The sequence below is a fragment of the Cotesia glomerata genome, unplaced genomic scaffold, assembly GCF_020080835.1.
Source record: "Cotesia glomerata isolate CgM1 unplaced genomic scaffold, MPM_Cglom_v2.3 scaffold_11, whole genome shotgun sequence".
NCBI lineage: Eukaryota > Metazoa > Arthropoda > Insecta > Hymenoptera > Braconidae > Cotesia > Cotesia glomerata.
Window position 1 is genome coordinate 651,744 of NW_025401443.1, and position 18,073 is coordinate 669,816.

Sequence of the window (18,073 nt, forward strand, 5' to 3'; positions counted from 1 at the left end):
TTACATCTAACTAAGTGTTATTGTTATTGACATGATGTGTCGCTCCATATGGAACACAATGAAGTGATTGTTCTGATATATAAGTTTTTAGGTGGTTTGAAACGTAAGAAGAACTAAGCAAATCACAGTTTAAATCCCCTGTAATAATAAAGTTCTTAAACTGGATTGCGTATTTGTTAAAAATATCAAAAAATTCATGTAAGAGATTTCCTGCTGGTCTTCGATAAATGACAGATAGTAGTAGATGGACACCAGGTGGCGTAATAATATCGAGTATGAGATATTCAGGTTTATTTAGATGGTCAGAAATCGAAACGTAAAGAACTTTTGCCTTCAAGGAGTTATGAACCAGACAAGCAACCCCCCCACCTTTCATGAGTCATCCAGTGTTTGGGTGACTTAAATTCCGATCTCTTCTAAAAATAATAAAGTCTTTAAGGTTAAATACAGAGTTATCATAATTATCTTTAAGCCAAGTTTCAGTTAATGTAATAATGTGAGGTTGAATTTCAGCAACTAAACTTAAAAATTCTGCTATGTGACTATTTAGACTATTTATATTTAAATTTAACAACTTTAAAGACAGAAATTTTTGAATTTGAGGCTCAATTAAATCAATAAAACGTTAATCAAGATTGTTTAGATCTGCTTCAGAGCGAATTTTGATTTTTTCAGATGAATCATCTTTTTTTACAAAAACAAAACCATCTCGCACCCATACATACTTATATTTCAAATCATTTGCTTTGTTTTTTACAATCAGTAATAATTTATAAGTTTCAGGATGTAGAAATTCATTAAGACAAATGTTACCTCTATAAGAATCACCGACAATAGTTGAAAAGACTTTTTTGATAGGTAATATTTTTAATTTACGTCTGGATTCTATGATAAAATCACGGATTTGAGGTGACTTAAGTTTAAGTACATAAGAATGCGAGATAGGTTTATTTCTATCATTATTTATATTAGCATTTCTGTTACTACTAGTAGAATTTGATTTCTTATCTATTTTACGCATACTTAATATATCTTGTTTCAAATTAGTAATGTTTAGCACTTCGAAAACTTTATCAGCAATGTCTGCAGGTGATAATTCCGTTGCCACTGGTTCTGGAACACCGGAGATGATTAGTTCTGATGTTTGTTGAACGACGGTCGAGGAAGTCATCAATGTCTGCGACGTTATTGCCGCAATTTTTCCAGATAAAGCTCGCGAATTTGCTATAGTTTCATCTTCAAGCTTTTCAACTTTAGATTTCAATTCTTTTATTGTTTTTGAATTTTTAGTTAAATCCGAGGTTAATTTGTCTACTTGGTCTTTTGTCTCAGATTGTTTATCATGCAAATCATCAAGACGCTTATTTATATTATCAAATTTTGTAGATAATTCATTGAATTTTTTTGTAATATTAGGTATTTCAGAAAGCGACTGAGAATGAGTAGACAAGGTTTTCATCAAAAGTGTTAATTTTTCATCTGTTGATTTATTAAACCAACCATCCGGTAATTCATTTTGCGACTCACTATTTATTGCTTCAGGATTTGGTATTGTTTGTTTTGCTGACTCAGACATTGTAAGTGTAGATGAAGTTGGAGAATCAAATACTGAGTCACTAGCAGGTGATAGTAAAAATGCTGGTGAAGTAGGAGAGGATGCACTTGGCTTTTGATTTGTTTTTGAGACTAACGCTGGAGAATTTTTTGATGACTTTGCTGATTTAAAGCTTGAAGTTGAAGAGTTATCTGAATTCACAGATTTAAGAGAGGCAAGACGATTGTTTTTTATCTGTGAATTTGAGTCAAGCCGTTTCAATAAGTATCCAAACTTATCTCTACAACAACAATCTGATGGTAGTTTGTTTTTGATGAAATCACGCAAACAACTTGGGTGAAATGATTTTCCGCATGTATCACAGGTAAATGGAGTTCTTACACTGTTCTTACATTTGAAGCACTGATCAGAAAGTACTGACATAACAATTTTACAGTTTAAAACGAAACACTCACTTCGGTAGGATAGTTTTGCTTGTTTATGTAACTGTTGACATAATAATAACTTGTAGTTTGTTTACAATTTAGTGTAAGGCTGATTTGACAGCTACACTGGTGAGAAATTAATATGTGACACTCACACTATTTAGTCACTAATACAGTAATGTATAGCATGAAATTATAGTTTACACAGAATATCAACATCAACTGTAGACTATGGAGAGCAATGCGCGTAGGTGATGCGCTGAGAAATGGTAAAACTTAACCTCATATCACTCACAACAATTTTCACAATGTAAGAATGCAGATATATTAATTATTCAATGATAGAAGATCTTGATTAATATCTCTAATTATAGAGTAATTTTTTATACACAAGATAATATTTAATGCACTTTAGCTACTTACACTATTATGAGGTTCTAAATAAAAATTCAGAGAGCACTAGATTTAACGTGTTACTATTAGTACTGTATACTGTATGTATCAATGATTCACTTGAACCAAGAAAATATTTTTCTTGCTAATTATTTTCTTGGGAGAAAAAAAAATTTTTTTTGCCACAAGAAATTTCACTTATCCCAACAAAATTAATTATCTTGCTTCAAGAAATACGTGTCTTGATCCAAGACAATTTATTTAAATCAAGAAAATTTTTTTTGTTTTGAGAAAATTTTTCTCTTGCTCCAAAAAATTAAGTTCTTAACAGAAGTAAATTTTCTTATCTACAGAAAATTTTTCTCTTGCTCCAAAAAATTGAATACGTCGATAATAAATTTTCATTAATATTTTTATTGACAAACATGTCAAATGGGAACCCGTGAAAATATATTCTGATCAGACCATATCAGGCCTGATATGGAAATTGGCCATATCAGACTATATATGCCCTGATATGACTATATCAGACTATATATTACTTGATATGAGTATATTAGACGATATATGCCCTTATATGAGTATATCAGACTATATGTGCCATGATATTGGTATATCAAACTATATAAAATCTTATTTAGATTGATGCAGCATGATATGGCCGCATCAGACTATATATAGACTTATTAACAAATTATGATTGAGCAATTTGATAAAAAATAAATATGCCTAAATAGTTATTTATTACTTTTTATTTTAATCTCAAAGATAAAAATCTAAATTAGTAACATACTTTAGGATTTGAAATATAAAATTTTTGTCTTTTTTTCTATCTTGATAACTAAATGCGACAGCCAATAGTTCTACTGAATAAATAACATATGAAATAACTTTAGACTTAAAATCTAACAATTCTTTAACATTTTTTTTATAATCATACGCGATTCCCCAGTATAGCCAGTAATAACTAAAATCACATAACATTTAGTAACTATTAAAAGATAATATTAAATAATTTTTAAGTGATGATATTTTTTATGCTTAAAGTCTAACAATACTTTAACATTTTTTTATAATTATACGCGACTGACCAGTATAGCCAATAGTACCTGAGATCACATAACATTTAAAAACTGTTAAAAGATAATATTAAATAATTTTCTAGTGATGATATTTTCTTGAATTTAAGTTTAATACAATATGCGTGATATAATTATGTATTTAAACACTACGTTTACAATAATTTAACAAATTATGACACTAACAATTTCTTCAAGTGTTCACCTTTGAGCTCAACAATTTTTTGAGCCATTGCATTTCTTATTTTAGAGTCACTGGCTTCTGCTGTCCAGTTTTCTTCTTTGAATAATCTTTAGCAAATTCTGAAATAAAAATAATGTAACTTCAATTATCGATTAGTGCTTTATTTTAATGCATGAAATATAACCAGATCAATAAAAATCAGGCAAAAAAATGGAATTGTTAACTACTTAATCAAAACTCAACTCAAAGTAAAAAAATTTGTTCGAGTGAAATATAAAAACAAATCGTAACAGGAAGTAAAAATCAATTTGATAGTTATAAAGGCTGATTTAATTAAAGAAACTATAATCACGAGTAAAATTATTAATTAAACAATTTATCTTACTAATAATTGTTTCAGTTGCTTTATCATTGAGACGGACGTTCTCTTTTTTCATACGCTCAGGACCTTGAGCTCTCGGTGATCACCCTGTTACCGAACCCTGGACTAATACTTCACGTTTAAAGACTCCTAGAAGTAGATTTCGAGCTACAGCACTTGCTAAAGGAGTTCCTTTGACAGCATTTTTGTAATCAGCTGTCTTGCAATAAATACCATTACCAATATGCTTCATCTGAAAAAAAAAAAAAAATTAGTATAATTTCATTGTAATTAATTGTTCTTAATTCAGATAAAATGTAAGCTTACATTCTCTGCCCCAGATGAACCATACAGCTGTTCATTTTCATCTTCATCATCCAGTGTCCCCAACTCTTAAAAAAACTTTTCCCTAAAACTTTCAACAAAAGCCCCTAAATGAAAAACAAAATCCCCTCAAACTAAAATTGAAATTATTTAAAAATTAATCAGATTATTTTTTTTTATCAGTTTTTATTTTTTAGAAGGTTTTAAAATAGAAAATAAATTATTTTGTTTCTTTTTTTTAAACTTTCATTAATAGACTATACATTATATTTTATATAAGTATTCATATTATGTAAATATTTATATCATATAAATAAATATATTTACTTTGCGTGTATTGTTAATAACAAATTAATAAATAAAAATTTCTTTATCATATAAAATTACATATTTAAATGAACTATATTGCATTCGTTATATTAAGCAGTTCTTGAAACTCTACATCACTTACTTTTTCAGTGTCGTTTTTAAAATCATACATGTGTACCGTAAATTTGCTCAGTATTTCTTTAGAGGGCACAAATAAAGTGCACTGTTCGTAATCTCGTTTTAATGAAAATTTTACTATCATAATACTCTAAATCATTTCTAGTGCTAACTTGTTCCTTAATTTATCCTTTATCACAGCATATATGGAAAATGCTCTCTCAACATCAGCATTTGAAATGGAAGTAGTTAACAGTGCTAAAGCAAATTTAGAAACATTTTCAAATCTTCTATTACCACCTGAGTCACGATCCTCGTAAACTTCTGACCAAAATGATACTGTTTCATTCGTATTATCCCACTGTTTATGAGATAACATGTTCTATTCTTTGATAATATTATCTTTTGATCCATAAAATGATTCCCTAGTGAATTGTTCCAACAATTTATATAAATCAGGTTTTCTCTGTGATGTAGCGTAAGTCGGTGTCAAGACATTCACTGATTTCAATATAGAAATATACACAAGCAATCGTTCCTGAATTTCAGTACATAGTTTCACTAAGAGAAATTTACACCGAGCCCGTATATTAGCTATTTCATTTGATGGAACTGATTTAGCTGCTTGACCAAAGTTGTATCCAAAAAACTGATGATGTATGCATTAGATAGTCTTGAAATTTAAAATTAACTAGATCGTCGTCCTTAATTTTCTGCAGTTGAGATGGAACCACAATTTTCTACAGAATACTCTTATATAACAAAAATAAGTCTTCTAGCAGTTTAAATATTTCAACGTTACTACTTTGAAATAGCTTATTTAAATTAGTTAATAATTCTAAATTTGAATGCAAAAAAATCATAAATAAATTATACGCTGGACAAACCATAATATCATATAAGCACTGTGCTTGTAAACATTTGTCATTATTTTTAGCTAATTCAGATAGTAGTTTTAACTCTTCCCATTGCTCTAAAATAGTATTAATTGCAGATTATCTAGCCAACCACCGAGTCCCGCTCAGAACAGCAATTTTTTTCGGATCCTTTTTAGCTTCATCATCATTCATGACTTTATAAAGTTTTTTATATTTATCTTTACGCTTTGGACTATTGGAAAACCAATTGTGAGCTTCTCTGACAAGATATTCTAGTTGGCGAGGTAATGTTTCTGCAGCTTTTTCAGCGCACAAATGGAGAGAGTGACAGATACATTTGATAATTACAATATCAGGTACTTCTTGTTTCAAAAGCGATGGAACAGAATGGTTCACACCGACCATCACATTTGCACCATCAACTCCAATACCGACTAAATTTTTTAAAGAAAGTCCATCAGCTTCTAATTGTAATTTTAAAGCGGCATGAATACCATTAGCAGTTGCGTCAACTATTTTTACAATACGATAAAATGTAGTCAATAATTTTTTATTTTTAAAAGAAAAATATCGTACCATTATGCATAGAATTTTTTCAGTCGATATATCAGTGCTTTCATCAATAATAAGTGAGTAGGGAAATTCCTTCATATCATTCACTAAGTCTTCGAGCATACACGGAACTAAAATATTTTTTATAAGTGCTGTACACTTGGTTCAATTTTTTTCAACAATTCTGTCAAGTGATCAACTGTGATAATTGATGTATGTTCTGCTATAAATGCGGCTAGTTGAAGTTCAGCAACTTTAACTTTATTGTTAGGAGGTTTTATCACGTTTATTGGACGACAAAATTTTGCTTGTTAATCTTTACCAACAGCATTTTTATGTTTAATTGATATCGCATGCTTGCCTAAATCTTTTTTATGTGCTACTCAAATAGTACGGCAATATTTACAATAAGCTTTTTGACAGTTACCAGTAGGATCAGGAGCTATCCAATCTAAAACAATATTGAAAAAAAATATTGTTAATAAAAAAAATTTTTTAATTGTGTAACTAAATAAAACATACTTAAGATTATCGAAAATGCTTTAAAAATTATCAAAAATATAACAAATTAACCTTTTAAGTTTTCGTCTTGTTCCCATTGCTTCGAATATTTTTGAGCGTATTTTTTTTCTTTAAAACAATTTGTTTTATTGCTCATATCAACTATTTGTGTTATAATAAAGCTGCAGTTATTATATACGATATATTTAAAAAGTAAAACTTGATTCTTACTAGACTAAAAAAATGTCAACGTTAAAATGTCAAAATCCACTGGGTATCATATACTATAATATAGGTGCGTAAATCTATAGCTATAGTTCATCTACAATAAGTTTGTAATGTATATAGGTATAACTCCCGAGGGCTCTACTTATACTTTGCTTTAGTATATATATACATTGAAAATGTTCTTTTAAAAATTAATAATTGAAGAATTGTTATTTTTTATTAATTTTTTATATTAAAATATATTTTCTGACGAATTAAAAATTCCCAAAAAAATACCCTAAAAAAATTTATCCCCTAAAACTTTCCCGCTATTTGCAAAATACCCCTAAATTTAGGGGAAAATTCCCCAAGTTGGCATCACTGTCATCATCATCGTCGTTTATAAGAACCTCAATATTATCAAGATTTTTACTATCATCAGCTAGTTCATCTCTATTTTGTTGTGTTAGCTAATCAAACATACAATTTTTTATTGTAAGAGAAAATTATTAAAAAGAAAAACATCAATATTCTCTATTTTTTAAATGTATAAATAGTTTTTGTATATTACACCAATGCAAGCTCGTGCTGAGATCGTGGAACAGTTGATAATTTCCTGGATGATTTAAGAGTAGTTTTTAACTCTTTGAGTGGTGATCTTGCTAACGTGGGTGTCACAGGCGTTTTATGTGCGTCTGAAAAACGGGGCTCAATAGAAAAATCACCGCAACCCTTTATAAATAATCTTAATTAATTAAACATATTAAAATACACTAGTACAATAAAATAATTTCCAAAAGTATTTACCAAATGATTGTCCGGAGATTTTATAATTTCATTGTCATCACTCACATAGTCTGTGTTATCCTCGTCTGTGTAATCTTCGTCATCAGACTCGTTTCGAATAGTCTTATAAACTTTAGCTCTATCCTGTTTAGCTATTTTACTTGAAAGTTTTTCTAGTGAATCAGTTAGCCTACGCTTCGTCGCCTGCTTTTCTGTTGGGATATTAAATTTAGTCGATGAGTTGCGTAAGCTTTTTTTATCTTCTAATTTTATTCTTTCTATTTCTTTTTTTAGCACACTTGTATCATCTACAAAAATTATAAAATATATTAAATAAATTAATTGTTACGATTTTAAATTTAACAAACATTTTACAATTTTTTAACAAATAAATTATTTTAAAAAACTAAAATAAAAACTCCACATGTACAAATTTACCAAATTATGAATACAAATTTTTTGAGATTTTTTTTTTTTAAATAATGAAACTGATAAATAATTCAAGAAAATTAGTATTACAAAAATATTTTTTGCATTTTTAAAATGACTTAAAATTATTTTTACCAATTTCTATTGTAGACAATTTTACAAAAAAAAAAAACAATGTTTTTATAGCATTTAGTCTCAAATTTTTTTATGAATAAAAATTTTATGATACTAAAGTTAGCCGACGTTTTTAATTTTGTGATTTTTTTTTTAATAATTAAATTAGAATAAAAAAATATTTTTTAAAAATTGCTCTTACAAATTTCAAAGTTTTTTACAAATGAAATTTTTTTTTTATTTTTTTTTGTAGTCATTTTTTCAATAAAAAAAATTTTTTTAATTTTTAAATGTCGGTTAACTTAATTTTTATTAAAATTTTAACCTATAAATATTAATTTTTTTAAAATTATTATTCAGTGGTATATAAGTTATTATAATTGATCAATTAACAATCATGATATTTTAAGTATAAAAATAGATAACTCAACACATACCTGCAATCATTTTCACGATTCCATTGTATTTAGTTTTTTTGTGATAAAATGCAACCACGTGGCCGTGAGTGACTGTTGCGTGGTCACATATCACTGATTCATTTCTTTTTATCAATAAAGAATTGTCTTCTGAACACTCGAGTAGAAACATATTTACTTATAAACTTTAGTCACAAATTTAATTTAATTTTTTGAATTAAATTCTTATTATGCGTCACACTACGTAAAAAATGCGTGTAACGTAATGCGTGTTTATTTAGGAGAAGCTATAACTAATGTTCGTGACGGTTTTGCAAAAATTTTCGCTATTAACTCTACCACCGAGCATATCAATATAACTATTCCCCCCGTTGAAGTAGAAGAATTTGAACTTGCACCACCTTTGCCACGATCATCCCTCTCAGCAACGTCTGATAAACAATCCGATCAAATCAATGCCGAAAGATTAAACCGAATATGTGAACTCGTAGATTTAAAAGGGCTTAACGAGATAGAAAGGGCTAGTATAATACAGATTATCTATAATAACCCCTTCCGGTTTCACCTCCCTAGCGACAAACTCGGATCTACAACGGTTCTCAAACATAAAATCATTACGACTGATGAAGTTCCCATTAACACCAAACAATATAGGTTTCCCCAGGTACACAAACAAGAACTCCGAGATAAGGTCGATAAATTATTGAAAGATGATATAATTAAACGTTCAGATTCTTCCTATAACTCTCCTGTGTGTTTAGTACCTAAACGCCCAGGACCCTTTGGTGCTTCTCACTGGAGGATGGTCATTGACTATCGCGGGTTAAACGAGAAAACAATCAGTGATGCTTACCCCTTACCTAATATTACTGACATTCTCGATCAACTTGGAGGAGCCAAATATTTTACCATTCTTGATCTTGCTTTCGGATTCCATCAAATTGAAATGGACCTTCTTCATAGACATAAGACTGCCTTTTCAACACCCTACGGTCATTACGAGTTCAATCGTATGCCGTTCGGACTAAAAAATGCCCCAACCACCTTTCAAAGGCTTATGGATCGCATTCTCTCTGGTCTTCAAGGAATTGAATTATTTGTTTACATGGATGACATTGTCATTTATGCTAGTTCTCTTGAAGAACACTCTCAAAAATTGAAAACCTTGTTGAGTAGATTAAAAAGTGCCGGATTAGCTTTATCGCCTGAAAAGTGCTATTTTCTTCAACGCGAAATCGGGTATTTAGGGCACATCATTACCAATGATGGAGTTAAACCCGACCCACAGAAGATAAAAGCTGTCAAAGAGTTCCCAGTTCCTCAGACTAGAAAGAAGATCAAATCTTTCCTTGGTTTTATCGGTTATTATCGACGTTTCATCAAGGATTTTGCGAAAATTGCCAAACCACTCGCCCACTTGTTGAAGCTTGATACTCCTTTTGTGTGGACCGAAACTCAACAAAAAGCATTTGAAACCCTCCGAGATATAATTTGCTCTGAAACTCTATTGCAGTATCCTGATTTTTCGCAACCCTTTAATGTCACCACTGACGCTTCTAATTACGCTCTTGGTGCCGTACTAAGTCAAGGACCTATTGGCTCATACCTTCCTATCTCTTTTGCATCAAGGATTTTATCTCCATCAGAAACAAACTACTCCACTACTGAAAAGGAATTGTTAGCTGCTCTTTTTGCAGTAAAGCAATTTAGACCATATCTCTTTGGACGTAAATTTATCCTAGTTACTGATCACAGGCCCTTAACATGGTTGAAGAATACAAAAGATCCTAATTCTAAACTAGCCCGCTGGCGGATAAAATTGAACGACTGTACGTACGACGTAGTCTACAAGCCTGGTAAAATAAATTCTAACGCAGATGCCTTATCTCGAAATCCTATACCTTATAGAGGTATAAAACCTAAACCCTATACCTTTCGACCTTCGAAAGGGACCTGATAGTCCGGAAGCTGGTGTGAAAACTAGAGATTCAGTCTCTATACCTGATTCATCAAGTAAAATTTTAGAAACAGACTCTCAAACGAGGATAAGACTTTTGAAGTCAGGAATCAGTACCAGTCTGCGCTGATGAAGTACCGATTGCAGATTCCGTCACAAGTCAAGCTTTAAATGTTAACGTCATTAAAACGAACGAGTATGATGATAATATTAAAGTCGAATCTTTGATATCTTCAGCTTTTCAAATTAATTGCCTAGATGACTCCTATAATAATTATTATCATTGCAACACATGTTTCAATCTAACTCCAGCGAACTCCTTCGACGGTGCTGGTTTAGCTACCGAAAATACGTGGTATAGTTCTCAGGTAGACTTTGAGCGTATGCAGAGTCTGCTAGGTCACATCAACCCCGATACGCTGCAGGTGTCTGTGGGTATTCAATCAAAAAGACGTCGTGCGTCTATAAACTGTATCCGTAATGGAAAGTTTTCACAGCCAAGCGACCTTCGAAAGGGACCTGATAGTCCGGAAGCTGGTGTGAAAACGAGAGATTCAGTCTCTCCATTGCTTTTTTGAGACGGTTAGTTCCCGGTGATGATGAGAACATACCAACAACCAAAAGACGTCGTGCGTCTATAAGCTGTACCCCTTGTGGAAGGTTTTCACTACCTAGCGACCTTCGAAAGAGACCCAACGGCCTGAAAGCTGGTGTGAAAACGGGAGATTTGATCTCTCCATCGTTTTGTTTGGGACTGGTTGTTCCCGGTGATAAGAGCGTATTTATAGCGAGTGAGCTGGAGGAAGACAAAACACACTTATTAAATTCTCAATTAATTAATGCTAAAACAACTAGATCAAGCAAGAAGACAGAGCTTGACAATCCTCCTGTCCGATTGATCCTTACTAATTACCCTTCTTACGTTACCACAACACGAGATAAGCTATCTATGCGTAAAGATAATTTAGTACATTTCACTTCCACTGACGGAACTTTCCTCTCTGAATCTAGCAGAGATCTTCTCAAACAAAATAAAATTTCCATGAGATAATGGATTGGCATCATACTGTTCCAAGCAAGCTTTTTGTGGAGCATTCCAAAGACATTTGTTGTCTGTACACGATGAAATCTTCATCTGTGATATATCATGACTATAAATGAAAAATATAATTTTATAAGTACATGCAAGTAAATTTTAAATTACAATTTCTTTTATTAGCTAAAAAATTTATGCAAAGAATACACTCTAAATCAGCAGACAAAGATTTTTTAATTTTATCAAAATACAAAAATAATCTGCAATTTTACGAATATATTTTTTACGATTTATAAATGTATTTTATAATATTTCATTGTTTTAAAAGAAAAACAATGAAAAAGGTAAACTATATTCAATATCATTATAATTTACACTTACCGAGTACAATATAATAACACCGCTGTGATGTGTTTACATCTTTCACTAAGTCCAGCTGTACAGCTACACTTATACAAAACAAAGTTATACAAAAAAATAGTCAAATTGTTTCATCAAACTGTTTTTATTTCATGGGGTTTATCTCGAAAAGCTGATGATTGTATACAATACGACAAAATATCGTATTGATCATTGTTTTGATTTTCCAACCCATTGTAGATTAAATGTCCTGCATTAATTATTTTCTCTCCTTCTACAAAATTACGAGACTTAGGAGTAGCCTCAATAAAGTCAAGAACTTGATTTAATTTTATTGATTAAATCACAGTTGTCACCTTAGCAGTAGTTATATTTTTAACCACTAGAGCGCGTAGCGCCAAGTGACACTTATTAATGATAAAAATTAATTTTCCAATGAAAATAAAAAATTTTTAACATGTTATCTGATCTGTGGAATATAAATTTTAATTTTTTTGACTTAAATCCTCAAAAAATTTTAGTTAATTCTACTTTTTTTGATATTATTTTTATTACACCTGTGTCTTGGTGGAATCCTCTTGCAACACTATTGTTAGGCCAACAATCAGGGTTCACAAAATATCCCTGCTTTTTATGTTTGTGGGATAGTCGCGATCGAAAAAATCACTATCTTAAAAAAGAATAGCCAACGAGAACGAATTTGAATCCTGGTTCTCACAATGTTACCCGATAACCTCTAATTAATCCTTCCAAGTACTTACTACCACCACTTCACATCAAGCTTGGTCTTATGAAGCAGTTTGTCAAAGCTTTAGACAAAGATGGCAACTGTTTCAAATATTTGGGGGGAAACTTTCCAGCTAGAAGTGATCCAAAATTGAAAAAAGGAGTTTTCGATGGACCCCAAATTCGGACTTTATTTAAGGACGATAATTTCGAATATTAAATGGATGAAAATGAGAGAGCAGCATGGGAAAGCTTCAAAGAAGGATCACAAAACTTTTTAGAGAATACGAAAAGTGAGAATTACGTGAATTTAGTTGAAGAGTTGTTGTACAACTACGATACTTTGGGTTGCTTGATGAATTCAAAATTGCACTATTTAGATTCTCACCTTTCACATTTTCCTGAAAATCTTGGCGATTACAAGGAAGAGCAAGGCGAAAGATTCCATCAAGACATTAGTGTAATGGAAAATCGTTATCAAGGAAAGTGGGATATTAATATGATGGTAGATCATTGTTGGACACTGAAGACAGATCTACCTGAAAAAATAAGAAAGCGAAAGAGAAACCCTTTATGTAGATCATTTAAAGATAAAAGTGTTAGATGTAAGCGGAGAACGAATTAAAATTAAAAAATAAACGGTTTTGAAAAGATTTTTTTAAAGAATTAAAATTTTTTGAGGATTTAGGTAAAAAAATTTAAAATTTATATTCCACAGATCGGATAACATGTTAAAGATTTTTTATTTTTATTTAAAAATTGATTTTTATCATAACGGACTTGATTTATTTTGATTTTCAGTAGTTTTTTGCCATTTATTTAGATTCGAGATGACTAAGCCATATAAATTCGAGATTTATATATGGCGGATTGAAATACATGAGAATCATGATTGATCTAATTTCATAAAATTTTATTTAACACAATATCTGGAATTTTTTGCTTTTTTTTTCAATTTTTTGCAATTTTTCAGGGTTATTTTTGAATTTATTTAAACTTTTAATGGCTTATGGTCTAAATAAACTTCAGATAAGTATTGAGCGGGTCGAAATACATAAAAATCATGCTTAGTTAAGATAAAAAAAAAATTTTTTAATCATTTTAAATCGTCTAAACAGCCGATTTTCGTCATTTTTTTCGGTTTTTTAAAGTTTTCTCGAAAATTTGACGATGTACGGGTCAAACTGACCTCAAATTTTGATTCAGCGGGTCAAAATACATAGAAATATATGGGTCCCGTCAAAAGTACTGACAACTTTTTTTTTGTGTGCCGGTGTTATTATTATTATTATTATTATTATTATTATTATTATCATGAGAGGATGTGATTTTTGGAGTGCTCTAAAAATTGTAGATTTTTATAGTTAATAGTTTATGAATAAAATAAAGTTATGTACTATTGTGTTTATAAAGTGTTAATAAACAAAATAATATAATAGTCTGGTTGATTAACTTAATTGTTTTATTGTTATTTTAATCATAAGTGAAACTGAACTCGGTGAGGTTAGATCGCTGTTGTTTTGTATGTGTGAGTGCTGGGTAACCAGTACAAATATATAACAAAAATGTCAAGTCAGATATGTTATGGCTGTAAGCAGAACACAGTGAAAAATCCATTCATCTGTTCAAATTGTAAGAATGTTTTCCACAAAAGCTGTAGAACAAAAAAACACAAATATGTGAACATACTAAATGAAATGGTGCCATGTATAGGTCATGATATGGATGATGGCATGGATACGGTGAGTGTCAATTCTACGGAAAGTTCAAGAAGATTAAAAAGGAAAAGAACAGAGGGTGAAGAGGGTGATATGGAGCATAAATTGGATTTGTTGCTGAGCAGTCATGATAATATCGTGGCGGATTTTGATGTTTTCAAATTGGAAGTTGCTCAACTTATTAAGGATGAGATTAAGAGGGAGATACAGGCAGTTAGAAAAGATATAGTTAGTGAGGTAAATAAATCAGTAACTAACGCAGTACGCAAGGAACTATTGGAATTGAACCGTAATACAGTAACTGGAAAGGTAACTAGTGACACCTATGCGGGGCGACTAAAGAAATCACAGATGGAAAGTATTATTGTGGAACCAAAGGCGAAGCAGGACACAACAGTTACTGTACAGAAACTTAAGAAGAGTGTAGATGTTGGCAAACTTGGGCTGGGTGTAGACAAAATAAATGAAACAAAAAGTGGGAAGGTTATAATTGGATGTAAACAAAAACAAGACATGTATTAGTAGAAGAATTAAAGAAAAATATTGGGAATGAGTACAATATTAAATTAAATGATAAAAAGCTTCCAAAGTTAAAGATAATTGATATAGAAGAGGATATAATTTCAGAGAAAAGTGAAGAGGAAATTATAAAAATGATACAAAAACAAAATGATTTGACATTGGATCAAAACAGCAAAATAGAAATTAAAAAGAAGGCAGTTGGAAAGAAAAAGAATGGATTTATTATTATTGAAGTTGACCCAAAAATCCATAAAAAATTGTTAGATTTAAACCGGATAAAACTTGGATGGAATAAATGTCGTGTCTCAGACTGTGTCAGTGTATTGAGATGTTACAAGTGCTGGGGTTATTATCATTTTGCGAAAGATTGTAAAACAGGAACTAAATGTAGAAAGTGTGCTGGTGATGCCGTAGCACCAATTGAAAAATTTACGTATAAAAATAAATGGAAACAGAGTAAATGGTTTAATAGTCAAATACATGAATTGATAGGTCTTAGGGATAAAGCATATCAGGAATTTAAGAATAAAAATTGTAAATTTTTATGGGAAAAGTATAAAAGGTTGAGAAATGTAGTAGTATCTGAAATAAGAAAAACAAAAAGGGAGTATTATGGAAAATTGGTTGACTCTCAAAGAGGAAACTCAAATATGCTATGGAAAAATATGAAATATATATTAGGCAATAAAAATCGAAGCGAACTAAAATTAGAAATTAGTTTTAATAATCAATTAGTCAGAGATAATGATTGTATTGCTAATAAATTTAATAATTACTTTGTAGAGAGTGTTGAAGATATTTTCAAGGACATTGATAAAAATGATTGTCTCGAGAATGACTTTGGGTATGATGAATCAATAACGAGTTTTGATAAATTAATAGAAGTAGATGAAGCAGAACTAGATAAAATAATTAAAAAGATAGATAAGAACAAGGGTAAAGGAAATAGAATATCTTATGATATGATCAGTAAAATATGGAATGTCGATAAAGTAGTAGTTAGACAGTTAATTAATTGTAGTTTAGAGTCATCAAAAATTCCGAATGAATGGAAAAACTCGTTGATTCATCCTATACCTAAAGTGAAAGGTACTAATAAGGCGGAGGAGTACAGACCGATTAACACCTTACCTGAATTAGAAAAAATTTTGGAAGAAATTGTTAAAATTAGATTAACAGAACACCTTGATAGAAATAATATATTAAAGGAAGAACAGTCGGGCTTTAGAGTACATCATTCGTGTGAGACAGCATTACAAAATACAATGTGTGAATGGAGAAATGAAATAGATCAAGGTAATATGATAGGAGTAGTTTTCATAGATTTTAAAAGAGCATTTGAGACGATTGACTGAAAAAGACTAATAAGAAAGTTAAAAATGTATGGTGTGAGTGGTAGTGCATTGGAGTGGTTCCAATGTTACTTAAATAATAGAACTCAACAAGTGAAATTTGGTGAGGCTATCTCAGATAGGATTTCTGTCAATCACGGTGTGCCGCAAGGATCTATTTTGGGGCCCTTGCTATTCATTTTATATATAAATGATGTGGTAGATATTGCAAAAAAGTATGGCTGTAGATGTAAATTATTTGCGGATGATAAGATGTTATATTACAGTGCAAAAAATGAAAAAGAAATAGAAAATGTTTTAAATAAGACACTGGAGGGTCTAGGAGTGTGGCTAAATGTTAATTCACTTAAAGCGAAAGTTAAAAAGACTGTCTCTATGTTAGTTAGAGATAGAAGAAAAAAGAATGTTAAAAGCATAGAGTTGTTATTAGAAAGGGAAAAGATTATGCAATGTAGTGAAACCAAATATTTAGGCGTAATGTTAGATGAATTCCTATGTTTTGATAGGCATACTTACTATGTTATTAAAAAAGTCAACACTAGAATTAATTTAATGTACAGACTGAGTAGTAATATAAGTGATTACACGAAAGTATTGATTTATAAGTCGATGATAGCTCCGTATTTTAATTATTGTTCAACTCTTTTGATAAATATTAATGAGGGATGTGTGAATAAATTACAAAAATGTCAGAGTAAAGTGATGAGAATAATACTCAGAGTAAATAGATATACACCTATCAGATGTATGCTAGATGCACTATGTTTTCTGTCTGTTGAAGAAAGGATTAAATTTAATGTGTGTGTGTTTGTATATAAGATGGAAAATAATTTGTTACCAGACTATTTAAATAGAATTGTTGTAGATAATGAACATAATTATAATACAAGATACAAAAATAGACTATTGGTACAAAGAATAAGAACTGTGAGTGCTCAAAAAACAATAAATATGCATGGTTTTTCATTATTTAACAAGTTGAATATAGAGACAACAAATGCAAGTAATTTAGTAATTTTTAAAAAATTATTAAGAGAAGAAATAAGAGAAGGAAAACTGTAAAAAAAAAAATTGTAGACAGAACTCAGGTGTTGATCTGTGATTGTTGTTGTCGTTGTCGTTGTCGTTGTCGTTGTCGTTGTCGTTGTCGTTGTCGTTGTCGTTGTCGTTGTCGTCGTCGTCGTCGACGTCATTTTCCTAAGTAGACGGAGGGAACCTAGTATGACAGCCTTCTGCATCCTGACCGCCAAGAATTCAGCTTTTGATGAGCAAGCTGGAACTCTGGCAAGTGAGGATACAAAAGACTGTTTCATCCCTCCGAGGACGCCAACAATCAGGACGACGAGCTTGACACGGTAACCTGGGTAAAGTTTGCCAATTTCAAACAGGAGATCCTGATATATCTGTCTTTTGTGCTCTTCTTTGGCTGAGATGTTGTATTCAGCCGGGGCCGAGAACTCAATGACATAAATGTCACGAGTAGCCTTGTCGAAGAGCACAATATCAGGTTTGTTGTGATCTATCCGCCGAGTTGTTGCAAACGGCATGTTCCAATAAATTTTGCAACTGTCATTCTCAACAACCTGGGGAATATCTCCTGGCAGATAAGGCAGCACTGGTGTCATATCAATACCGTAGTAATGACGAAGATAGTAGTACAGTACTCTCAGGGCAGCGTTGTGACGCTGGATATATGCACCTCTCGCCAGCACAGGACATGCTGACAAAAGGTGCATGAGCGTCTCCGGGTGTTGTTTACACATCCTACATGA

At 31.0% G+C, this 18,073-nt stretch overlaps 1 protein-coding gene and 1 long non-coding RNA gene across 2 annotated transcripts in view; both read right to left on the reverse strand.

Moving 5' to 3' along the window:
- The window catches only part of LOC123273588 (lachesin-like), a gene marked incomplete at its 3' end in the record, with an annotated part of 449,749 nt that overhangs the window by 84,601 nt on the left and 347,075 nt on the right, over nucleotides 1-18,073 (reverse strand). The window lies entirely within an intron of this gene.
- LOC123273612 lies at nucleotides 6,569-6,896 on the reverse strand. The gene is made up of 2 exons (XR_006511332.1): nucleotides 6,751-6,896; nucleotides 6,569-6,628 (listed from the first exon to the last, which is right to left on the reverse strand). It is a non-coding gene; the product is annotated as an uncharacterized LOC123273612 (long non-coding RNA).